The following is a 26,873-nucleotide window of genomic DNA, read 5'->3' as shown; positions in this document are numbered from 1 at the left end:
ATAGAATTTACCAATATTTGAAATTAAAAAAGGCCGCTCTTTTCTGTTTCAATTCTACAGGAAAATTACAATATTGATTTTCACAAAAATTTTCTTTCACAATCACTAGCTTTTCTGTTCAATAGCAGTCGTAAAGCCACAGATTGGCAAGAATTTGACAACCTAAATTTTCCTGAAAAATCTCTTCCCGGGGCGTGTTCTAACGTCATAAATGAAAAGCAACAGTACTTGAGCTACCACACTGGAGTCATGCAGGAAGGAGACCATTGCCTACGCAATGAAATATTCATATCCATATCCCATGACCACCTCCCAGGTGACTCCAGACTACCTGTATCACCATCAGCTTGTACTTCCAAACACATACATGGCTGGTTACATGACCACATCTCAGGTCACACAGAAAACCTGATCTTCTAATAACTGCTGGTGAAAACTCAACCTAGTTTTTTTTAAAGATATCTTTATAGCTGTTATCCATTCTACGCTGTATTGATTTAACCATTCAATGACAGCATAACAGTGAGGTGGGTATGAAATCATTAATCAATGAATTTGGGATGTGAGTGCAAAATTTCATTTCTGAAGTATAAACAAAGTCAGTACTCCCTAGGACAAACACCGATTTCAGTTGCATTAAATGAAATACTATGCAACAAAAAATTCAAAATGCCAATTTTGATGAACAGTACATGTACTTGGAGAAGTGTAGTTTCTCTACATAAGAACTCACGTTGTATTTAGTTCTGACTGCAAGTGCATCACATTTTTATAAACACAAAAACATCAAATAACAACAGCAATGATAAAATTAGGATCATTTCCACCAAATAATCAATATCAAAAAATGCCGCAATTAGATAACAGACTAGTAAAGTATTATATGTTAATTTTCTCCACAAGTCAAATGATGAGATAAATATACTTTGTCACTGATTACAAAACACGCTGCTTTTACTCTACAAAAAGTAGATCTTGCCCTTGATAATGAAGTTTAAAACCAGATGTATCTTTCAATTTCATACAAACAGGACACTGTACACGAACATGTGTTGTTTTGTTGTTTACCCTTTAAGTGAATCTGCTACGCTCTTAGTATGTAAATGCATACCTTATAAACACCTTAACAGTGTTTTACAGGGATGTAGAAAATTATGGTTAAAGGGGGCAAAAAATAGAAGTATAGGCAGTTACAAGTGCATATGGTGGAAATGTTTCAAGTTTTCTCTGATTAAAATTTCCAGTTGTTATGGCGATAGTTACCATGATCTTAATTAAGCTTTCCAATACTGCATTACAGGGAAACCTATGTGACAATTTTTCGCTCACATAAGAAATATGGAATAACCCCATCTCAGTTCCTCTAGCTGTGGAAAGCAATGGGTCATGCATTGGCCTCCCTTTTAACTAAAGAGGCACGATCACTTACAAGCAGCTGCCCAGGAATTACACAAGAAACCGAATTATGGTTAAAGGTTTGAGAGGAAGGTCATTGGCAGGTCATCTCCGAGACGTGAAAGACCACTTGGAAAGCCAGGGAAGGTGTTCTAATCAGACTAATTAGATTCGGGGAGTGGGCAGTACGAATGAGTCATCAGTATGCTTTGCTGTAGAGTGAGAGGGTTACGTGGAAGGGTTATACTGCAACATGTGAATCGAGACAAGTACATGTACATGTACAAGTCATGTGTGATCTCATGAATATCACACCTGGGTATTTCAAGATCCGTGCCGCTCACATTTTCATTTTCAATCAGTATCATTACATTTGTATTTACACATTTTTGCATGTTTTGCGATATGCACTGACGATAATACCAGTCACACTTGCTATGGGTCGGAAAGCTAAATGTAGATTTCCAGATGACTTGTGACTCTCTCAAGAATGAATAAGGAAACCTCGGACAAATTTAAATATGTGTGCCTCCATCAAAATGAATTATGTTTCTCCTGGTGTACAGTGGTGCTGTGAAAAATGATTAACAGTGCCATAGAATCAGAAACAAACTACGATCTCTACAGTTGCTTCTCACGGCTGTGCGGACCTTCCTTTCATGGCCGGTTTGCAGCTTAACAGTCTCCCCAAACATTGAAAGTGATGCCGCAACACGCCGAGTTTTTGACAGTTCGCCAGTCACAACGCACAAGAATCCCAAGCGCATGAAACGCAATGGCTATGCATGAAGGCTTCCATCTGGAGAAGGCATACAGGCAGGGAGAGTGAACAAAAAAGTGAAGTAGGTGTTAGCTTGCACCTAGCACACTGCCTGGCTGTCATGCTCACACCCGACCGTTTTCATTGGTTAAATAAGTCCACTCAAGATGTGAAATTGCTTTTACAACTTTTGCTACAATGACACTTGACGGGAACACTTCTCGTCATTTCCTGAGTTGCTTTCCTCGCGAAAATGAATCTGACGTGCTACATCCAAGGACCATATTCTATGCCTGCCAACAATGGTGTAGACTCTCACCTTCGTCTTAATGCTGTAAACCTGATGTCAATTATTCTAGTCAAATCAAACACTTTTCATTCAAACCCTTGAAACACTGCCTTTAACATAGACTAAGCCAATATCTAAGTACAAATGCGAAGACAGAGTACTTTCAAAGACCACACATGCTTTTCTGGGCCACTAATATTGTTGGTATTTTTTCTTCTTCCCAAATTTGCAAATAAGTGATATTCCTTGAAATGCGTATGCTTCACACAAGGATGAAACATGCTCTTCCAAGCGTTGTTTTCCCCATCAATGGTCACTCTTTCCATCTTTGTGAAACTACATCTGCATGGATCAAAGTAATTTTCCCCACACACAATAGACACTCCCGAAGGAGAGACGTAATTCAAACTTCATCTATAAGGTTTGTGGATGCTATATTGTACGTGTCAAAATTCTATACATCAAGAGTGTTTTGTGAGAGTTAATTTCACTACTTCATCTTCATATTCTAAACGTTCTTCCTTTTTGGTCAATAATTAACCGACCTAAGAGGAATTCATCAAATTTTCAACAGAGGTACAAGCTGTTTTATTGAGGATTTTACACAAGAAACGAAATACTTTCAAGTTTTTGAAAATCAACCTTGAATGCCAATAATGTTTGTGTATGATAATACTGAATTTCAGATAAAACCTTCCTTTACTCAGTGCCGCAGTTCCATTTTCTTCAAGAAGCCATTACCTTATTAGCATATATTTTCTGAAGGATACCAGAAGTTATTGAATGTGTGTCATCCCTTTCTTTATCTATCTTCTTCAAGCATGGCTAGAGGTTTGTTTGTCAACCACCCTTTCTAAATGTTTCAAGACTCCGAATATTATCGCCGACTTCACATATCATACAAAATTGACAAGAAACAGTGCCGAAAGATAGGGACTTTGTCCTGGTAAAACTTTGCCCAGCTAATTTGCTTTTAACAAAAGAAACTGTCTCATTGTAGGTAAAATACACAGGAAGCCAACAAAGGCTACCTAAGAAAAAACTCCCATGGCAACTTGCAAATCCCTCTTGGGCGTAAACATAATTTGGAATTCACAGGAAACGTCATCAAATATTGTCACATTATTTATCATTATCATCGCAACTTTTCAACGATGGCAACACGAACAAAAACTCATCTTTGATAGCTGCATAGGCTCAACAAACAACCAAACAGCACTTTCCGTGATCAGTGTTCAATTCTTACATGATTCATGGAAAACTGTCATTTTGGTAGTACGAGTACTTGTATGTAATAGTCTAAGACTAATTGTGGAAAGACATTACTGACTACTGAATAAGCGACTTGATATACATGTAGCTTGCTATTTTGAAATAAGGAAACTTTTTTAACTGTCATCATTTGTATAAACAATTATTTTCTTCTTTTGGTTGACATGTGATTTATTGTCAATCACCCTTTTTTTTATTTTCTTCATCTTTGATATCAACAATCTTCTTTCTTTTGTGATTGAGTTGTCTGGGGTTAGACCAGATTAAGTTCCAGTAATTTTCAAGTTGATGGAATTCCTTGGCTAATCTTTTCTACGCCTCTAATTCTGTGTATCTGGTGCAGTATTTCAGGTCTTTTGAAGCCACTGTAACACTGTATACTTCATTGCAGTCCTAACAATCGTGACCGCTTCAACTTCTCTTCCTTGCAGCGAGCATCTAACAGTCATTTGCTGTTATTGCGACAGACAGGTACTGCATGACAAACAATGCTTTTCAGAATATAATCACTACGATGAAAGGTTCCATTTTAGCATTTTCATGACAGGAACTTACAAATTTTCTGAATTTTCAAGTCACATCGCTTACATCAATTAAAATGACAGCAAAAAAATACCATGAAATCTTTTTGTGACAACTATTAAATCAAAAAATATAACAACAACATGCCTTAATCATCAGTGCAGATTTCTGTAACAAACCTTTGTAAACCATGCAAGTTACTTTCTGAAAAACCCTCGTTTACAATTATGTAGGCCAATTATACAAAAAGATATTGAAGATGACCACTTTGTGATACAATTTAATTGATAATTTTTTTTCAGATTTGAGCATGGTGGATCGTCCTCTTGGTTTGAAACACCAGTAAGTTATTCCAGCAAAAGCACATAACAGTCTGCAATGACCGTCAATTATAGGCATCCAGATTACGGATACATCAGAAAATTGAAAATAAAAGCTGGCAGAGATGACCACAGATTACTAAAGAAACATTACCTCATTTCTCAATGTGTGTATCTCTCAGGGGCAGCTATGGGTTAGGTTCATGGGAAAAATAAACCCTTTCTGCACAGTATATGTTGAGTATGAAAAAAAATGCAATGAAAAATGTAGTGAAAAACTCTCCTCTTATTCAATTATACTTGTACTACATGTATAACTTATAAAAAGAACGTTCATTTTGGCAATTGATGAATACATGGAGTCAATCAACTCATGTATTTATACCTGCTATGGAATATATCTTCAAAAACTATTAAATTTGTAAAAGTAATGTTTGAAAGACAAAGACAAAACCAACCTGTTTTCATTTTGTTTGTAGAATATATATTTTTACCTTGTACATGTATTAAAAGAAACCAACAAATAATTGTACACAATGTATAGATTTATTGTAGTGGCCAGCTGTCGATCTGAGGAACACTTTCTAGTATGTCAGTTCCCTTGTGAGTGAGTTGTTCCAATCAAGTTTAATTCCTTTGCCCTACTACCCCATTCACAAGCCCGGCGCTGCCTGGCCATTGAAAAAATGCAGCCAGACCAAACCATCGTCAGAGCTAGGGTCAAAGAGTCGCACGGACAGATACATTTATGCTGGTAGACTTAACCCAAGTCTTGCCCTTCAATTGCCTATGAGAGACGTTCTACAAACCATGCAGGAGGCGTAGGATTTACTGTGCCTGGATGTTGTGTACCACAAGAATGAATTATTTGTTTCCCTGTCAGTCAAAAAAATATAACTACACGCACTGGCTTCACGCAACAACATGGATTTGATAATCCTCAGTGCAAATCCCAGGGCTGGGCTGGGGTGCTGTCACAGCAGCTACCTACGGAGTTCAAGCTTTCCATCACAGCATTACAAGGAAACCCATGTGGCAATAAATAATATTTCCAATCCTTGCACAGATTAAGTTCAGAAATGTAGCTTGGAAAAAAGGTAACTGTAACGTAACTAAACCAAGAAAAATCATAGCAGAATTATGAAAATCCTGTTGGGAATATGTACATTTCTGACATTTTCTCCTCACCAAATTCATGCCGTGTGTAATTCTCTATGGGCAGGTATAAACACATGATGGGTAAATAGACTCCACAAATTACATACACTCCTGTTGATTGTACATGTACTTCCTCAGAAGTCCTTAATTTGCCTGGTGTTTACAAAACAGACACATGACATGATCACTCGATGTCCCAATATGAGCTGAGAGTCAATAAACTGGCAGAATATTTGGCATTTGTAAAGATGTAATACCAGCGAGTACTTTGTCCATCGCTGGATTTCAAAATGGCATGCATTTCACTTATGAAAATAAACCCTCGGCATCAAAACTAGAGTAGGTCATCCGATCATGTATGTCATGAATACATATTTCTGTTGACTATGGAGACTATCTGTACACTGATACAGGGGGGTTTGCCTATTCAGGGTGTAATAAACTGTTATTACTGAATTGTGTGCACATGAGTATGTATGTGTGCACATGTACACGCATACATGTGTGCACAACAAATGTGTACACAAATGCATGTATGCTCACAGTCCCATTGACTAATATGCGTCTGGATGTAGATGGCCAATTTCGTCGAGGAGTATCAGAAGCCGCATTATTTTCCTTTCTAGCTGCTCCCATGAGAGATCTCCGACCGTTTTGTCATTTCCCATCAAATAAAATAAATATGAATACCTGGAAAGCAGAAAGGAATCTAAAAGAATCATATCACTGCGGAAGAGTAATGATACCTCCCTGCATTCCAGTAAGACAGTTTATCTTATCTCAAATCAGTGGTAAAATATAATGTATGTTTACATGGATATCTTTGGCCCAGTGATAAAAAATATATGGTGTTTCTGTGGAAACTGTTGCCATGGCAATGTCATCTTCGCTTCAGGAGATATGGGAATGGATAGCAATAAGTCTCAATTTGGAAGAGGAGCTCTGGATTTAGATAAGAGTTAAAAGGAGAAGGAAGGAAATGACAAATCTTGTTAGGGAATTGTCTCTCTAATTGATTTTTGGGTAGAATTCGGCTCCTCTTGCCCCGGCAGTAAAACCACACACATTAAAGGCTGTATTGTGTGAACTACCATGCCGACTGCAACCTCCGGTCGACATCACAATATGAAAATTTCACAAATCATACAGACTACGGTGAGGTTAATTTGCAGTGATTGTCTGCCTGGTGAAATCTTATCATATATACGACCGTGGAGGTTTTAACAAGCACTTGGCACTGAAGGGCAGACCACATACTCAAATAAACATTTAACAAATTTTGCTAATTTTTCTCTTTTTCTAACAGGAATATTTCTCCGTGCTACTTTTTGTAGGTCAAAATTGATAGGTCTTGGCACGACAATACGGAACACACGAAAGAAGAGAACAGCCATCTGATGCCATGCAGCTCCGGAAAATATAGGTCATTTACATTTTTCATTCAGCTCCCAACTTTGGGGAGAAAGACAATAAGTGGAGCCTAATAACACCAATCAATCACAGACACTGGATACAGTGGTCCTCATTATCACCGGTATTCAGATAATGAGCATCATCTTCACCTGTGTTCTACACGTTGCAAAAACTGTCATTGAAGGCTCCCCTTCCTCTTGTTCTTTCCTCTATTACGGAACACTAATACAGGAAGTCAGCTTGACTCACTGGAGCCATGAAGTAAGTACAGCATGTGAAAAACCTCCCTAGATCAAATCCTTTACCTGTGTGATTGACACTGACTTGTAACCCTTCCCTTTGAAGCTCTCTATCAAAGCAGCTACATATAGGTTTTCCCTGCTGATATGAAGTTTTCATTTTGTTGATCAGAGTTGGCTGGGTTTCACTTATCTGAGCTCCGTTCAAAAACAAAATCAAAGGAAAATATACCACTTACAAAAAAAAAATACAAAACTGAAGCACGCCATAGATGTACTGTGATACAAGTGTACCCTGCGTGTTGTTGCGATATATAAAACATAAATGTCATGATTTATAAAATGATGTGTGTTATTTCAAAGTGGAAAGAAAAGTATGACATATTTATATAGCTTCCATGTGTCACTTATTACAATGTGGAATGTACATGTATTGTTAATTTTTGTTCAGAGTACATCACCTCTCTGCTGTGCAGTACCTTCTGGTGTGTTTACTCTTTTCACATGATGCCAATTCTGAATAATTACAAGTACATGAGCAGGAAAAATCCCTGTTTCATCAGTATTAGTATTACACTATTATAATTTATGCAATTGTATTAGTTAAGTGAAAAACCACACCCAGCAATGGTATACCACGGGATTTTGACCAGTTCATGACATATTTCGCTCATGCACATATAGAGTGAACTTGTCAAAATTGAGTGGTATACCCATTGCTGAGGTGGTTTATTGCTATGATATTGTAATATTAAATTGAAATTATAATGCAAATCATCAAAAAGAGGACTTTTCTCTAGCTGAGAGTTCGAGCCTGTTCCAACTGTGCTATGTAAATATAGCACAGTTATTTTCGCATCTCGACCAATCAGATCACAGTATTTACATCATCACAATACTGGTTGTATGATATACATATAATCAGTGTTATTTCAGTATGCATATACACAGATAATGAATCATTATCACCTGAGGATACCCTTGTTACCTTGAATTGTGCACTTCATAAAAAAAAACACAAAATTGCCTCTGAAACAGATATTGACACCCATTTATCCTTTAGAATGTCACAAGAAGTTGCAAGAAACCACAAGAAACACCAATATTTACTATCTCAAGTCATTTTTTACAACATACTGAATCTATATCCTTTATCACTTGTAATTTTAATTTTTCAATGGCAATAAATTGGCTATTTGACAACATTGAAGAATCTCGATCGAGGAGCAAAATGTTCCATCCCTTTTAGACACTACCAAACCCAACTTTTTATTGCGGTAAGATATTGTTGCAAGACTGAACCGAAAGAGGAGTGATACGACTTGAGGATTGAGAGAGATTAGCGTGGAGGGTATCATCCCACAGATGAAATTGTCCCCGGTCATCTCATTCATCCAGGCCCATTTTCAAAAATATCACCCTTATGTATAGTCCCACATGACAGCTAGATGTCATCTTTCTCCTCAGAAGCTATTGTCAACTCTTGCTAGAGAAAATTAATTTCAAGATTAGAAAATTAGCTTCACTGAGGACTCAAGTAACCGGGTGTGAATTATTGATGTAGCACATTCATGCATATCAAAGCAGTTGTCAGGTACATGGGACTACAGTGGTAGCTCTTACCAGAGGGTCTGTCGCTGAAGACTGACTCCTATAACTGTCTCGACACTGCAAGTCACGATGCCATAGCCTTCCTTCACACACATACATGTATTTAGTTCTTTGGAGACCTAGTTTAAGACATCCACAGGAACATTTTTCAAAGAAGATACGAGTTCACATAGTAGCTGCGGTAGAAAATTCTTACCAGCTTAGAGGGCCAAGATTCCTTTGTATGTGCACACATGTATTTCTTGTCACTTTCTGCATAATTTGAGAAGTAGTTCACATTTTTTTCTACATTTTGAAATATGACAAATAAATAGTCAGCAAGAAACACCTAAAGTCAAGAGGAACAGGCAGAAACAGAGAAAGAAACGGGTGATTTGATGAGGAGTACATGCATCTGTCTGAAGTACATATATATGTTAATGATCCCATGTCTGCTTGAACTAACTTCAAACCTTCAATATAGAACATAATGACAAGCATTACTACAAGTGAACTATTCATAAATAATTTTATGAACATTTTAAATTTCTTTGTATTCCAAACCAGGTTAAAAGTGTTTTTTTTTTCCTGTCCATTACTACAAATTCAACTCAAAGGAATGTTGTGTACTGATTTCAAAACCTAATATGGCGGAAGTTAAGACCTGGTTCCTGTTCATATCAATCACCCAGATGCTCAATCCATTACTTTCATACTCGGGGCTGTAAGATATTTTTTCTGTAAGTCACTGGTATTAGTGGTAATGTTTGAATGTCCATGTCATGTAACGAAACATTAGCAACATACAGTACATAATTTCAGGCCATAGAACATTCTCCATAGATGTAACACTATCATTTGCTGTACAAGCTCACACATAGTGATACATTACCTTTCATATATATGTACTCTCTACAAATGAGCCCGTTCAAAGCATTTGAGAAACTGAGCCAGTTACATCAAACTTTGCAACCGGCTCAGGTCCAGTATGCCACCAAAAAATACGGCTACTGTATGTGTGTATTGGGTAGTATATTCACTTTTATAGCTGATAATATTTTTCGTTTTTGTACCACTGTGACTAGATGGTTGTATCACAATTTAAACATACGCACACGGCTTGAGGGGTAACCTTATCATATTGCCTGTGCGAAGTCGGTGTCAACATTGTACTATTTATCAAAATTACATCTTAGCTTTGATCATGATGCTGGTATTACCAGTGGTACCAACTAAAGTATAACATACATAGGGAACAGCTGCAAGTTTCACAGCCAAATCTTCATACGCACAGGTCAGGAAAAGGTCACGCAAAACAACTGCCATAAATAATAAATCCTTTCAATTGGTGCATTTATTCAAATATGACTCCAATTCGCAAATGTTTCATCGCTGCTACCAGTTGACGTGAATTAATATTGAGGTGGATATTTTGAGGTGCAAGGCAATCTTAACAGTGTTCTCTTTGAGACAGGAGACATAATATCAAGAGACAACAGTAATACATGGTTTTTCATATCTTCAATCTCTTTTCATATCTTCAACCTATGTCTTCCAACTCAGTGTGAGAAACACACTGCATATGGATGCATTGATACCCAATACTATTGACATACCTACTTGACTCACAGAATGGACAAAGCAAAGGTCTTGTTCAAGACCATGCATCATTAGCAGCATATTGAAATTGATGCTTTTCCTAGAATCTTCGTAATGGATGGTGCATAGCTCACAATTATACATTACAAGTGCATGCAAGGAGGCTCTGGATCACTGAAGTACAATGTATATGCTTACAAAAAGCCCGCAATAATGCAAAAAGCAACATGATTTTTAATAAAATAACAAAAATATGCATGTTTTAACATTTCAGTATGTTAACATCCTACAATAGTACCTAACGCTGCCATTCAGTACATGTAACTATTCTTAGTTGTAGTACCAATTTGTAAACATCCTGTTTCAAAGGTATTCATTCATTTAATAAAATCTGTGACTTTCATGTGAAATACACATTTTGAACCCAACAGACAGAAAACCAGAAAATCCCCGGCTCATCTTCATTATTCTTATTCAACATCCACACAAACACCACATTAGGTCTTTCTCTTGGCAAAAACCCTGCCCAGCTTCAAAAAAAATTGAACTTTAATCTTGTGCTAACCAGTGAGAACATTTTAACAAGGTGCTACCTGCTGCAGCTGAAGGAAGCTTACTGCAGAAGATGGTTCAATAGAAGTAGAGGAAATGGATTTTTACTCAACACGTACGTGTAGTGGAACATCTACGAGGATACAGCTGTACAACCAGCGCTAACAGCACAGGTATGGTTCATCTATTCTACTTTTGGGTGCGTTTCAAGAGTGTGCATGTCCGTGCATATTCTCACATGCATTTAAAAAACCACTAGAAACTTCTTTACAGCACAAAAAGGAAATGTGTGTGTTAGAAGCTGCATCCCAGCCTTGGTAAGAGGCCGATCCATCCATATCTACCTTCACAAAACCCATCATCGTTTGACAGGTCAAATGGTGTGAACGATATACAAAACAGCTTGCCGTGGATGACTCCATCCATTCCACTGAATACAAGTGGATCAGACCAATGTTTTGTAGGAAAAGTGCATACCGGTAAGACCTGGCATGTTTCGATCACAAGTACCTTGCTTTTACCCATACAGGAAAGGTGTACAAACTTTGCAAGTATCTCTATCAAGGAAATTCTGAAAAAAGGCTTGAAAAGCACTAGTTTTTTTTCCAGGGAAATGTTTCCACTGATTTGCAATTCCAGTGAATGGTGCAATTTTGGAATCTACGAGTCGCTTTATTGAATATGACATGACACAGCCAGCGACAACTGGAAATCATACAGCAGCAATAAATTTCTGTATTATAATTCAAGAAAGGAAAAGCAAACATCTCTAGGGTGAAATATGACAAAGTTCCTTTCAGATGTGGTAAAGTAATGAGCAAGAGCTGTCAAAGGTGGCCTCCAAGTCTGAACAGGAAATTTGTGGAGCCCGGATTTGCTACAATATTGATACTAATAAAGGCATGCAACAATAAGCAGTCTATAGCTACTATTACCACAGACATAAAACAGACACATTGCCATATGATGTCTCCGCTGAAATCGGTCCCTATTAATGTATCCACGTTCTCTATTAGCCTGTGTATGTCAATGCTTGAAACAGGAACTGGATCAAACCTTGCATCATTACAGTATTTGTGAATGGAGCTACTTGTATACCACCATTCCGTTTTTTTTTTCTCCTTTGATTGCCTTGGATTGCAGTCTTGCTGACACAGAGAATGCATACTTCAGATATGTTTACTGAATGAACACTCGCAGTTTTAAACACACAAAATGCGTTGCAGGTGCACATCTGAACGCCAACAAATACCCTATTTTTGTTGGAACAAAACTCCATCGCAGGCAGCAATCTGTGCTGCCAACGTGTTGCAACTACACCAAAGTTGGGTAAACATAATGTCAAACGTGCCAACATGCTTTTCACATATCCTTTGCATCATCTTACTTGATATCCATTCAAAACAGCGGCATTCTGGTACAACTATTCAAAGAGATAAAAAAGGCAAGACTTCCTCGATAAACTAAAAGGTTATGAATAACACAATAGGTTTGCCATCTCTGCCACTGTGATGGGCACAAGGAAAAAATCACACTCTGCCGATTAAAACCTGTTTCTATGCTATGCTATGACCTACAATGATACCAAATGGCTAGATAAGTTGCACGGTACAGATGAAATACAGCGGATAGAAATTGTAGGTCTTCCACCAAAAATGGTGAGTACTCCTGAGTAAGGGAAACTTCAAAATATTAATTTTTGCATAGCTAATACTTTTAACAAAATCAATCTCCTGCAATACCAAAATGTTAAATCTTTCAAGTTCACTCGTGAAGCCATATTGAAGTGCTGTTATACTGTAATACCGTGACATTGAACAGTTTCAGAGTCAGTGTCGGTGTCTCTACTAGACTTGATATGGCACTTTGCTGAAGCTTCCACAAGCATAGATACAAACAGTGCTTTCTATTACTTATGGAATATTTCATCGTTTGGAGAAAGAGGCAAGCTTTTGCTCTCTGCTTTGGTAATCTGTATCTGCCTTAAATTATAAAACTCTTTCAACTTGAAAACTGCATTTCTTTTACACTCATCAAATGCAAGGACCTGTGCATTTGAGAATGGGGGTAACAGGTTAAAGGTTCAAGTATCATATATGAATAGGGACTAATTGGTTAATTCATCTGACATTACCCCTTCAAATACTGGTAACTTACTTTTAATTGGTAGTTTCTGGAACAAATCACGCGAGCTGTTGAGAAAAATTCTGTGAAATGCACCTCGAACTTTACCTATAATTTTTTGGGAAGTCTGCATTCAACAATTCATGATATGATCTTTCTCACATTCATTATTTGTTTCTTTCTTTCTTGTTGTTTTTCAGGTCTGACCAAAGCCTACATTGTAGCAGAGTATAGCTGTGGCATCAACTGATTTGTTGGACAGACCTAGTTTCTTGTAATGGACAGTGATGACAGAAGTTGAAGCATCACAACAATAGCAGTTGTGGCTTACGAGCGCAACATGTTCACGTTGCTGAGAAGCCATATGTACGTAACTTGTAATCCGGTTCAAACATGGACTACACTGTGAACAATAAAAGCAATATTTCCATTTTCCCCATTAACATCAGAAGGATGGCCTGTTCCTGAAAATCGTTTAGTAGGGTGGAAGGACAGCTCACAGCAAATCGTCCATATTGTTTTGCCCGTAGACATTTCCATCCAATTACGGATAACCATCAGCGTATCATATCTCCTATAGCTGGAACAATTACTGGTTAAATGGGCGAATTCACCGAGCAAGGCAGAACACAGACCAGAGCAACAGGCACATACAGATATGGCAAAAAAACTCGACCATAGCAACGAGTCATCACCAGTAGCAGTGTATGTGTTTACTAACTCCTGATAAATATACACCAAAAACTGCATTGGAAGACAAGAAATTGTGGGTTTTGAACCACCGCTTTTAGTATATTCTCCCCATCCTAGAGAAACAACGGGTACTGCTGCTTGGGGAACAAGCAATAGACGAGGTACAGAAAAACATGAGAGAGTCTTTGTAGGACAGTGCTACACAAGAGACATCTAACCATTTTATCCAAAGACTGTGTCCTCAGAGGTAACATTTCAATGAAAGTGGAAATAAACTTGGCGGGTAGCTCAGTGATGAATAAGGCAAGCTTTGCTTTCGACAGTTACTCAGCAGTACCATCCACCCACATATCACAACCCACAGGGAGACCAGGGGAGATTCTATGCAATTACGAAGCATGTAAAAAGAAATTTGTCACACAGACCAGCATGCCCTTTGTACATGCGTGTGCCTGGACAGGGCTTTGCTCCAATGCTTACTGTACGAGGAAGCACTCACACTGTTAGCGCATTACAAATCTGAGATTAAAATTCAAAAGATATCGGACAGGCAACCTCTCCAACTGACTCAATTACTTGAAAAACCGTACGCCACTCGTGACATTTCCACTCTGCATTTCAAGGCGTTCGCCATCTGACAAGCAAAAGGGTGTGTTTCAGCCTCTGGAACCCTTTCAGAAAACAGTGCAAAATGTTGTTCAGGTCAGACACGGTCCTTTCACATTTTATGGAGGAACCCTGATGGTTCAGAGGTCTTCATATACGTAACATTAATGTGAGCAACATGGTAAATTTATGTATGATTGGACTGTACAAAAAACACCTTCTCAAGACTATGAATATTTCAACATGTTTACATTATACCAATCTACTATCAGACAGTGGAAGAATGGATTGTTGACTTTGTACATTTTATTGTCTAGTTTCAAATACAACATGTCCCATGAGAATAACTTTTAATGCATATTAGCTTTAACAAAGTATCTGTGCTACTACTTATACATACTGTGTGGCAAAATATTCAGTCACATGTGGTGTACAGCATTTCAGGTAAATTCAAATTATTTCAAAGTCACTGACGCCACTACTGGTAAAATATTTTGGCACACAGATTTCAAATGTACTGAATTACTGCAGCATTACTATTATATACATGTATATTTAAGGCAGAATTCACCCCTGTGATAGATATTCAGACTCAAAAAATTTCTACAATTCTTTTCTGATCTACCACTTGTCTGGGCTCATTTTAAAGCTCTTGGAGTAAGAAAAATTTTAACTTAGTTTTCCGAAAATTGAAAATTGAATTTTTTCCATAGAGTTAGCACAGGGATGGTGGCCATTTTGAATCTCAAATATCGGTAAATGTTGAGTAATTTGTTTCTCTGGTGCCAAACTTTGAACGATGACTCCAGATTTGTATTCTTGATTTTCAACGAGGATGGTTGAAAGTTTCACTTCAGAAATTTTGAGAAAAAGTTTAAGTGTCTGATTTTCGAGGTGCTTACTACATTAATACTTAGGGTTTTGTAAGCCAGAATACAGTTCAATATGTTCAACACTAGAACATGCAGAATATTACCCTGTGTGTAGACAGTGCAGCATTTCTCTGGGTATGCAAAGATTCACACCTGAGACACTCCACTGATATGAAATCAGAATGCATGGTGGAGAAAGTACATTACAGTCAACCACATCTTCACAAGAACATTTGGAGGACAAGCAAAATAAACTCTTATAAAATAAATATGTTGCCTTGGGTTGCTCCCAGCAATAACAGTTAACACTTTGAAATTCTGTTTATTCCTTGATAGCTTTCTTGCTGCAAGGTACATACACACTTTTTAAACTGTGCTACACTTTTTATGTAAATGTCAAACCAGAGTGCGTTACTGTGAAAAGCAATATGCATAGGTAGGCAGTTTACTTTATCACCTTTAATCAACTGGACTAGAAGTTGGAACACGATTTGACTCAACCGCTCTTTCACAACCCTGATCCAGTGCTCAGATTCAGCAACATTGGGAATACATATATCACTCCGCTCCAGGAGCATCGGGACACATATCCCCACGATTTTTCTGCGATAAACGAGGCCAATATTTGTTATAGAAGGCAAACATGACGAGTGAAAAATGGATCAAGTACTGGCAATCCACAATTGCAAACACTTCACATCACTCACAACCTGGATATAATTTCTGGAAAATGTCCGCACAAACATCTCTGGCCATAAAACATTGATTTTGTCTCATTCAGAAGCTACACCTTTACAAATGAAAGCCCCACCAGATAGGATAAAAGTGTGCTGCACACCCCAAGAAGATGAATAGAAATATAAATTGAAATCTTTGTACTTTGTCATCATAAAAAGTGACCATGTCACAAATCTTTTAATACCCTGCGGTGAAAACGCACTTCCAATACGTAGTCAGAAGATGAAGATTTACTTATGAAAACTACTTTCAAATTATAGGCAATCATTCTAGCATTTCTTACTCCTACTTCCATGAGTATAACATATATTATTTCTTTCAGGCGTCGTGGTTAACCCCCCGACCAATAAAATAAAAGCCAAAAAAATGCTTGGCAGAGTTACATGTATTCATTCCAATGCGGAGAACATTTTCTGGGGCCAACTATAAGATAAAATTTACGATTACTATTATTAAATTGTAGGGTGGCGAGAGAGTATTTCACCAATTATGGCAGGGAATAATTGAACTGACACAGAAATCCATCAAAAGTGAAACACAAACAGAGCAGGCTAGCCAATAATGAAAGCCACAGTAAGGAAAAACATATTTGTAACTGACTTAGTAAGCTTTTATCAAATGGCCAGAGGCTGTATTTTAAAATGATGACGCCAGTCAGCCAATCAGAAGCCGACACATGCATCTGCTGAGCACTGATCACAATGGGCTCAGTTTGTGTTCATTAGAACTAGTTGCTAATGTTTGATTTTCACCAACCGACTTGTGTGAAGCCTTTAAAATTCCGGCCATAATATACTTCTCATGATCAATACTGAGTATTAAATTCACATTAATTTTCACGGCAAGCTTACCGCACGACTCACCCCCCAAATGCAAGCTTGATTAAATACAATGTAGCCATTCAGTTCTAAGACATAATACCGTGGCAATGTAATTATTGAGTATTAATAAAATACTACGCATATCTCTCCATTTCTGACAAGTTTCAGCTTATAAACGTAGCCAGCAAGGAAAAAATTATTAAAACAAATCTCTGGCGCAATCATCCTAACCAAACATTTGTTTGGCTTCTGTAGTTTATCTTCCCCAGAAGTAAAACTGAATCATAAATGCGACAGCTGAAACAATCACGCTGCCCGACCTTGTACTGTCACTGTCATTAATTAGTTCGCAGAGGAAAGAAATTGAAGGGTTGGACAACGAAAATACAAACGTCACTTGTGAACAAAACAACAAAAGCAGGCAGTGTATTGTGCATATTCAGCAGGCAAGTTTTCAATAAAATGATGTTTAGTTTTAGAAATATGCAGAACATTTAGAGATTCGTATTGTCACATCATTATCTATTAATATTCATTTCTTTTAATTTTATTCAGTTATGCAAATTTTATAAGCTTGGAGTGAATTTCATATTTTTCTCAAGATATACATGCATGTATATTTCAATGTCCAGGAAGTCAGTAATATCAACTGACAAAAAAGCTACAATGGATCAATAAGTTAAACATTATCAAACATGTCTTTAAAAATTTCCATATACCACAGTACCGGTATTTCAGAAACCTTGCATAGTCACATACCCCCCTATTTGCACATCCTGTTTACCTATTTTGAAATGTGTGTTTCGGCAAAATTCTTTGAATTTACTGTTGTCAGGATATATAAAAGAAATAAGAAACTTACAGCATTAAGCTTACCATATGATCATTATATCTATGCCAAAACAATACACAGTACATCTTGTTACAAATTTACTCTGCTGGTCGTCCTACGACAACTGTCATTTCACATGAAAATGTCAGATACAAAATGCAATTTCCATAGAACAAGTATAGGGGTAGGGATCTATTGTCCCATAATGACATAAAAGAAATTGTCTCATATTGATTGTGATGAACATTACACAAAAAGAGTGCTTACAATATACCTTTGTGTGGCCTGGCCAATATTACTTGTCTTCATTGTTTGAATATTATTTGGTGTCAGTATTTTTTCACAATTACAACCTAAGAACTATTATTACATATGTACCACAGTTTACTCGCATCGAAGCGCGCATACTACTGGTATTTGCATAGTCTGGCAGAGACCCTGCGATTCGCGTTCTTCCCTGTTGGAACACGCGCGCGCCCTTCAGAGACGCGACGCGAATCCCAGGGTCTGGACGTTCTTGCAAGCGACCGGTCGGATTTCTGCCTGATCTGGGTACTTTATAGAACTCTACGCATCCGTAAATCAAAACAAAAATGACAAGTAGCATAGCAAAATAAAATGAAAAATGAAAAATAAAAACATATCACGTATATAGGTCTACCGGCTACTAGTATATATTCTCTCCGCCCAGTTAGATAGGTGTTTCTTTTGAGGTCACTACCCTTATGAATATTCATATCCTTGCAAGAACTGACAGTCGCTGTGTCTGGCAGCGCGTGCTCACAGCTGCACAGCGTAGCCTTCGAATGCAGGCACCGTGGGCGCGCACAAAACAAGGCACAGCGACTGTGGAGAGTCTAGTATTTGCACTGCAGTGCAATACCAAAAACATTATGCCATTCCTTTATGTTAATGAGTATTTACCAATTTCGACCCGAAACTATTTTTGTTTTTGAACACAAAAAATGTCTACAAGATTTCATTTCACTTTGGTTCAATGCTAGTTATAGTAAAATGCATGATATTACCGATAAAAACTACGACAAAGAAAATTGCATGTACTTACTATAGTGTGATGATGATTTTTATTATCCGGAAGAGCAGTTTGTTTGTCAGCAAAGCAAAAACATTGACAACAGGCGACGTCCGTTTCTAGCTCCATGGATACACTGTGGCCGCCGTACCAAGGCGGCCATCATACATCAAAACACACGTAACTGCGGGCGCAGCGGAACCAATTAAACATTTAACATTTTCAGAGATGTTTTTTTGCCAGTAGTTTTCTCACCGGACATTCCCTGTTTACAATAGAAAGTCACTTTTGCATGCAGTTTTTCTGACCACGTACCACGTTATTGATAACACTGCTGTGAGCGCTTGTGTGTGCCACGGTGAACACTGAAATTTGATCGTTCGACAAGTCACGTTTGCCGTATCTTACTCTTAAATTTCCCGTAAAAATCTTCGAACTGTTATTTGTATCGATCATTTAGAAGAATTTCAAGCTCAAAATGTGAAAAAATCAAAAGCATTCCATGTTCAAAGTTCTCTTCGTTTGGCTCTCTGTGGCTACGTGTATGTGTGAGCGATCGCAAGCAGAGTTGGAGCCCACCGATGTTCCTCTTACGTCATCCTTGATAAACAAGTAAACAAAAGTTTAGCCAATCAAAATAGAGGGTGTGGCGACGTTGACCAATGAAAAGTGAAAGCTGATTCGATGCCTCATTACAGCGGTGTCAATGTTATATAACTCCGCAGGGTCACCCTGAAGCTTTGACAGACAAGTAGTACGCACGACTAATCGTCGATTCTCTCGATAAATGATGCAAATAAAAGATAGAACATATGTAATAATAACAGAACCCCATGGCCTGTGAGTGCAAGCGCGCCGTACAAGCGGTATTTGCACGAGTGATGCTGTGCATTTGGCTGTCCTTTCACGAGCGACTGCCGCTGAATACACCGCAGCATTCGTGCAAATACCGCTAAGTACGGTGTACTTGCACTCACCGGCCATGGGGTTCTGTCATAATATCTACGTGTACATACATGTACATGTGTTGAAGTACACCCTATAGGTTGGTATAATGTCTCATGATTGGCATTTTTCAAAACCTTACGTGGTCCTTTTTTTAACCCTTTGAGCGCCATAGTCAATTTTTGTTGCCTATATCAAAATATACTCCGGTCAACTTTTTTCCAAATTTTGCTAAAAATCTGAAGCCAATAAAATGTGATGTTCATTTGATCCAAAATTATATAAAAATTTCAGAAAAATTCACAAAATTGGTAAAATGTTGCACACGATGATTTAGGTGGGAAAAATTGCAGTTCACATCATAAAAGCAACTTGTAAACCCTTCTACAGCTGATCTCAGGTAAACTATTTTGGTTTTCAGGCAAATTACAACCCTGCATATACAAACAGAGAACTTGGGAAGTAGCTACCCTTGAATGTTTGACAATCTTGGACGACATATACCTGTATATAAGTGCTTTGTACTGTGGTGACACAACTGAGTTGGTGAATTTTAAGTCCAACCATTGTCATACATAACAGTCGCTTGTGCATTTTGCATACTGCCGTATTTGCCCTAATTGACATGTGTTGAAGCAATGAACCACAGAGGTACACAATGTGCTTTTAGAAAAATCATTTATGGATAAGCTTTAAAGGCAAGTTAAACTGTAATTTATCATCAACAATATTAGAAGTAACATACATAAGTGAAAATATTTTGATTCAGCAACATATGCTCTCATGACACAGAACTTGCCATTGGTCTGTTGTGGGGGCAGTGCCTTTCACATGCTACTGTTGCTATAACTACAAGTACATCAAGACAGCCATTCATTTGCATCACAAAAAAACGAATATTTCAAAAAATTTATTTGATAAAGATAAGCATATGCTAATATTGAAGCAAACTACAAGTCGTCATCAGTGGGCCTATATTGACATGTACATCAGTCCAAACCCATTGTTATCAATGTTGATTGTGGACCTGTTTACAGGGAATTGGGGTGAACAGGTTAACCTTTTCAAGGGTGTTTGACACTGATTTCTTTTTTTCACATGCATATGTGACATAACTGTGCTAAATGACCTTCAGCTAATCTGTCAAAAATACAACAACTTTTTTCACTCTGATTTCAAAATCATAAAATTCAAATGTCAAGAAACTGCTGACATGGGACTCCAATGAGATACGACTCTTGCGGCCACTTCATAGTTCACTTTTCCCATTAACAGAGCAGTTCTAAATACATCACTTAGACTTTCATTTAACTTGAATCTTTTCGTTACAATTTAGAGAAATCTTGACAGGTGATTTCTTTTGGGGAAAAATATCAAAGTTCAGTACCTGTGACGGACAGCTAAAATGCGCCCCCAAAAATTCTAGCAAATTGACAAATCATCCCATGGATATGCTGTAGGATGGATCAATTACGTTAAGGAAAAGATGACACACATGTATCATGCTCCGATTACGCACAATAAAAGGATTTGAAAAATCATCTGCAACTCAACCAATCAAAATCTGCACAAAGGAAGATCTGTGGACAAAAGGGAAGATGTATCTCATATTGATAATGACAGAAAGGGTGGCACGGTATTATCAACTTGCAAGGCATTATCGCTGAATTTAGAATTGGGAAGCTAGTGCAGAGTTGATGAATTATTTGAGTGATTGATTGTAAAAAGCTGATCCACGGGGGCTGATACCCATGACATGTTATGTCACCAGATGTCTATTTCTCGACCTTTCTCGGAAGATCTTTTCTTGTCTAAAAGGTACGTCCATCCAAAACATTAACAGATGCAGGAGGCCTAATCTCCTAAAGTTCAATTGCCTAACTACTTCACATGCACTAATGATCATAGCAGACATACTCACTCAGTGTTCTCTGATGTCAGAGGATAATGGAAATAATAATTGTGGCCAATTTGTCGGAAGTGCAAGACAAAGTATCTTTCAGCTCATAAATATTAGCCTTGGAACAATCATTGCTTGAAAGGTAAAAGGTTAACACATCTCTGTAATCATATGCGGCATATTTATTCAGCTTATTTTGGATGACGTAGATGAAAGTGTCATTCACATCATCACAGATTCCCCTTGAAGGTACATTGTATGTTCATTCGGGAATGAATTGAAAAAGCTGAAAAAAACTTGGCATAAAATGTTTAACAGCAGACAAAATCCTACCGAGAAAGAAGTTACTCTGTGGCTATAAATGCCCACTCGCCGGCTTGGTCGTAATAATTGCATTATTTACAACAGAATACGTTGACAGAAACCATGGCTGGCATGCAAATGCATGTTTGTGCTTTGAGGCCATGTTTGTGATAATAAAAAAATAATTCCAATCTAACAGAAAATGAGTTCAGGTGTTACACGTATATGTCAGGCATTTCTTGACAGTATGAGAAACAATAGTTTTTCAGGGTGTTAAGATACACATATTCAGATACATTTGGTACAAACTATGTTACACTTGTTGCCTAGCAACATGTATTTTCTACCATCCCAGCGTCTTCAGTTAAGATCCTGCCGAATTCATATATGTCACCATTAGGCAAGGTTTGTTAAAACCAATGTTACATGTCCCATTATGTTGCATTTTGACAAAAACTAGAACATTTTAAGGCCTCTAAATACACCGATGCTGTCGGCACAATTTTCACTTGATCAAACATGCTACAACATACCATGTGAAGTAATGTAGGTGAAAATACAAAGGATTTGACTTACTATCGCTTTTTATTGACTTGGCGGATGGGGAACTGATAAGTTGTAGGTCTGGCAGGGTGGGGTTAATGTTAACGATCACTGACTACAGAAATTTGTTGAAAATTAAACATGGGAACACGGTGAAAGTTTGTGCTGACAGCCACTCATTGCCAGTATAAATACTTCTTTTATCATTTTTATGGGGCAACCAGTGAATCACAGAGTTGACTCATAAATTTATTGTCTGGCCGCAAGTTGTTGCAGCCAAATTGCCGGGATATTTGAATACTTGGAGAAAACGCGCTGACAACATACATTTCCAACATAATCTGAGTAAAGGTGTACACACTACTGTAGTACAAACAATTTATATTCCCAACATTCTCTGTGTATGATCATTATACACATGACATTTCTATATCAAGTCCATTTTAATCGACAAAAATCCTTTGACAGACCAGTTTTAACTTATGAAAGAATTTTTCATATTTCCATTTTTTCATATTTTTCATATGACGTCTCAAACTCTGATAATTCTAGTTGACCTTGACCAAGAAGTCACATGTTATCCTGTACACCTGTAAATTGATATTGTCAACATTTACTGTTATGTTTGAGCCCTGTGATCATATCATGCATATGATTGGCAGTGTTGCAATTGATACAATGACTACAGACAAGCTGTGGTATAGCGGTTAATTTTGCCCTAAACACATTTTTCAATGACAGTGGCAAAACTGATCATATTCCAGAGGGCCTGAGGCATTGAGTTTTTCAATTTAATGTGATCATTTTCACATTTCATATTTTCTCAGGATTTCATGGAGCAGTGCATGGTGTTATCAGATCTTGGGGTTAAACATTGAGTAATATTTCTCCTGTGTACTACAGCATGACAAAAACTATTGGTAAGTCTTGGATATGTACAAAACAAAGCTTCACATTTATTTCCTTGTCCATAGGTGAGTTGTATATCTTCAAACACCACCCTAAGATTTCCAATGTCATACCTTTACCCAGATTGAATCATGTCTTTAACCAAGCCCATAATCATTATCAAATGGTGCATTAATATCACAAGGTTAAGTTTGAAGTTCACCTGTCCCCAAAGTAACAAAGCTCACTTTTGTTTAATTTCTACAATTACTTCCTCTCCTACCTCTACAAGTCTTCCACACATTGGTAGATTTCCTACCCACCTGCAAAGTTCTCATTACACAGACTTTGCCCGACTTCCTCATAATGAAAGATAACCATCTGCTGAACAATGTTGACTGATTACGTTATACCTCATCTAGAATATATTTAGTACACACATGACTATGAGACTCAGAACATTGCAACTCCTACCTACAGAGTTAAAAAAAATTCCTCTTGCCCATTTTTGATCTTGTTTCTTATGCTACCCCGTTCTAGCACTATAGGATGTAGACAGGCGTCATTTTTAGGCTCCAAGTTCTCCACAATTCAAGAAATGTCGTGCTTTAAAACTTGTGGTATAATTTCAAAATGTGCATAAAAAAGTAATCTTTTAAACTCTCATCATTAACGGCAAAGTATTTTTTAAAAACATGCCTTATGACTACACTTTTAGATACATATACACGAGTGGGTACAAACAAAAAATTCAAAAATAGCAATCATCTTCAGGACTGCAGAGTGACAAAATAATGTGCATGATACAGTTTACAAGTAAACTTAAACAAATAAATTTGCAACAGATTAACCATGATCTTGAATAGAGATTCTGTACACTTATAATAATTTTATTAAAAAGTTACAAATTCTGTCAATCTTGTAGCATATACCATGTCAAATTTCCCAGTGAACAGTCTAGTTCACACGCAATTTTACTAATGATTAAAAAACAAAAATGTTCAACATATATCTTTTGCAATTTTTGACTAAAGGAAAGGGATATGCAACAGCTCGTCTGTCCATAGGTTGTCGCTTCTTCTACCGTTTCGGGACTGACAAAGTTCCAAAAAAATGTATAACATTTTCGATGATTTAGGTGAACCACGGCTTTACAGGGTCCGTCTTCAAGGATGGGAAAACGCAAACTATCTCAACTTATTAATGTGCGAAGCCCATATTATATTATTTCAAGCGCAATTGCGTCTTTATGGCTTCGGTCACGCCTAATTTACATACTCGACCGACCACCGCATTCGTAAGCGTATAATACTTCCCTAGTACCCATTTGTTTTTGACTTGGAACGCTCTAATTATGGTATCGAATGCAACCAACTTCCATAGGCCCTTTACATTCAAAGTATGTGCAGATACGCAATAGTATTGTAAACACTATGGACAGAAAAATTCAATTTCCCGAGCACATGTAAAATTGGGTCCTCCATCGATTGCAAATATTCACAAATAACATGGCAATCAATGACTGTAGTTTGTCTCTCGATATGCATTCCGTGCGGAGTTAACCAGTTGTCTAGTGAAATATATATTGAAAAACATACTTAAGATAATACTCTTACAAACTGTGACTAGAATGGGCAAATATATCTTCGCTATGCGCAAAATAACAAAGAAAATATATGCGGAAACGGACGTTACCTTAAATTCGCCGGCGAAAGGGTAGGGAAGCGTGGTTCGGATTGGTTACCACGTACCCTACAAGAAAATCACCCATCTGTATTAGAAAATATAGATTTGTCATTTTACGAAAAGTTTGACGAGACCATGACAGTTGTAAGGTTTTAAGTGTTAAACGCTATCAGTAAAGTTTCAGAAGGTATCTTACCGGCTATCACGTCCAACTGAGTGTAAACAAAATTTCAATCGTTTTCCAGACGGTCACTAACTCGGGTAGACTTGGAATTATGGGATAGAAAACAAAATGGCGGCCGCCAGATGTCGTCTTTGTCCCGAAACCGAAACCAGGTCTATTTTGAGTAACAGCTGATGATTTAAGTGAAACACACTGGTAAGTGCTAAACTTTTGTATCGATTCGATGCACTTTTCGCATTTCAAATACCTTGAAATGCTTTAGTTCATGACGCAAATAAACTTTACTGGTGTCTACAAATCTGATTCGAAACACTCCGGCACTGAGGCGCCATGATATACACACAAGGTCAAACAGCAAGGTCATCTGGTCACCTAACAGCGCACACGTGGGCTCGTGAGGGAATCCGGAAGGTGTGTGGAACCTGGATACACAGTGATATAGGGCGACAGCAGTTATCCTAGCAAAACTACGAAGTAAGTTCACCTCACGATTTCAAGTTTGTACCGCTGCCAACATTTGGATGACATGGCGATTTATTTCAGTTCAATCAAGTGACGGTTCGTCGGAGGTCCGATGAAGTGAAGGTTCGTGCCCTCAGGCCTGGGGTGAATGGAATTTTTAGCCGAAAGCATGTAGATAGATTTGTCATTATCAGTACAGGGATAATGGCACTGATACTCCGTAATCTACGTGATGTAATAATAATCATGGGCAACTTCACCATTTCTATTCCTGTTCGACCAACGCAAATGCACCTGGCCCTGCTCTGCATTGCAGTATGCAGGGCTTTACACCAGCTACGCCGTGGTGGGAAGAGTAGCCAGCAGAGCTTGCACCTGGCCGTGTGTAAAGCAACAATGAACCCACCAAGTAAACGCATTCTTTGCAGTATTCTGCTTGATATACACCATGCTTATCCACAGACTTTCATAAAGTAAATCGAGTTTGGAGTTCTTCTTTAATATTGCACAAAGGATAGAGGTAGAATCTAGTCTAGCTTCTACCTCAACCTCATGATGCACAAAGCAACCAGTTGATATTCAACACAAGTATATTTCCAATTCCCATGAGAAATTAAAAAAAACGCTGTGCCATACTGGAGATGTCCTCTGGACAATTCAAACTACAAACTGCAAATTTTCTTATCAATGTTGGTGCTTATTAAAGTGCAACTATCCCAAAGAAATTTCCAGGATTCCTAACAGTTGATCTGTTGTATTGAAGTTACCCAAAATCATGTGATATTATCGTTTTGCTGTGTAAAAGTGCATCATGTGTGACATACATGTATGATATATAAATATTCACCATTGTCGATGGAGTCATTATTAGAAGATTTGCATATTTCAAAAATATTCATGCGTGAAGAATACTGAGATATCATTCGTATTGCATTGGAGTGTTTCTCTGCAGACAACATTCATTATGTTCGTGAAATATGGAGTATTTGAATTAGTTTATGACTCCTGATGAATAAAATTAAAATTATAATTTCAAATGTTTTGTTTTTCTTTATAAATTACTATGAGTAGTCTTCAATGTAAAGTAGATAAGTTTTTTTTTGGTTTTTTTTTGGCCGTGGCTATTGACAGGCA

At 37.6% G+C, this 26,873-nt stretch overlaps 2 protein-coding genes across 25 annotated transcripts in view; one reads left to right on the top strand and one right to left on the bottom strand.

The window, feature by feature from the left end:
* Positions 1 to 25,422, bottom strand: part of LOC139121718 (heterogeneous nuclear ribonucleoprotein K-like) — a 60,899-nt gene extending 35,477 nt beyond the window's left edge. For 2 of the 5 annotated variants that reach the window (XM_070686832.1, XM_070686835.1), the window contains exons 1-2: positions 25,290 to 25,422; positions 25,103 to 25,159 (exon numbers count right to left, since the gene is read on the bottom strand). The gene's annotated coding sequence lies outside the window, so the exon portion shown is untranslated. Of the gene's footprint in view, positions 1 to 25,102; positions 25,179 to 25,289 lie in introns of all 5 variants that reach the window. The other 3 variants (XM_070686831.1, XM_070686834.1, XM_070686836.1) reach the window with 3 other exon arrangements.
* LOC139121717 (DET1 homolog) overlaps positions 25,355 to 26,873 on the top strand; it is a 52,096-nt gene continuing 50,577 nt past the window's right edge. For 11 of the 20 annotated variants that reach the window (XR_011549342.1, XR_011549339.1, XR_011549343.1 and 8 more), the window contains exon 1: positions 25,355 to 25,472. The gene's annotated coding sequence lies outside the window, so the exon portion shown is untranslated. Of the gene's footprint in view, positions 25,473 to 25,566; positions 25,752 to 26,873 lie in introns of those variants that run through there. The other 9 variants (XM_070686816.1, XM_070686811.1, XM_070686817.1 and 6 more) reach the window with 5 other exon arrangements.

This window comes from Ptychodera flava, chromosome 21 (genome assembly GCF_041260155.1).
Source record: "Ptychodera flava strain L36383 chromosome 21, AS_Pfla_20210202, whole genome shotgun sequence".
NCBI classification, from domain to species: domain Eukaryota; kingdom Metazoa; phylum Hemichordata; class Enteropneusta; family Ptychoderidae; genus Ptychodera; species Ptychodera flava.
Note: the sequence above shows the minus strand (reverse complement) of the source record. Positions and strands in the feature narration are given on the sequence as shown.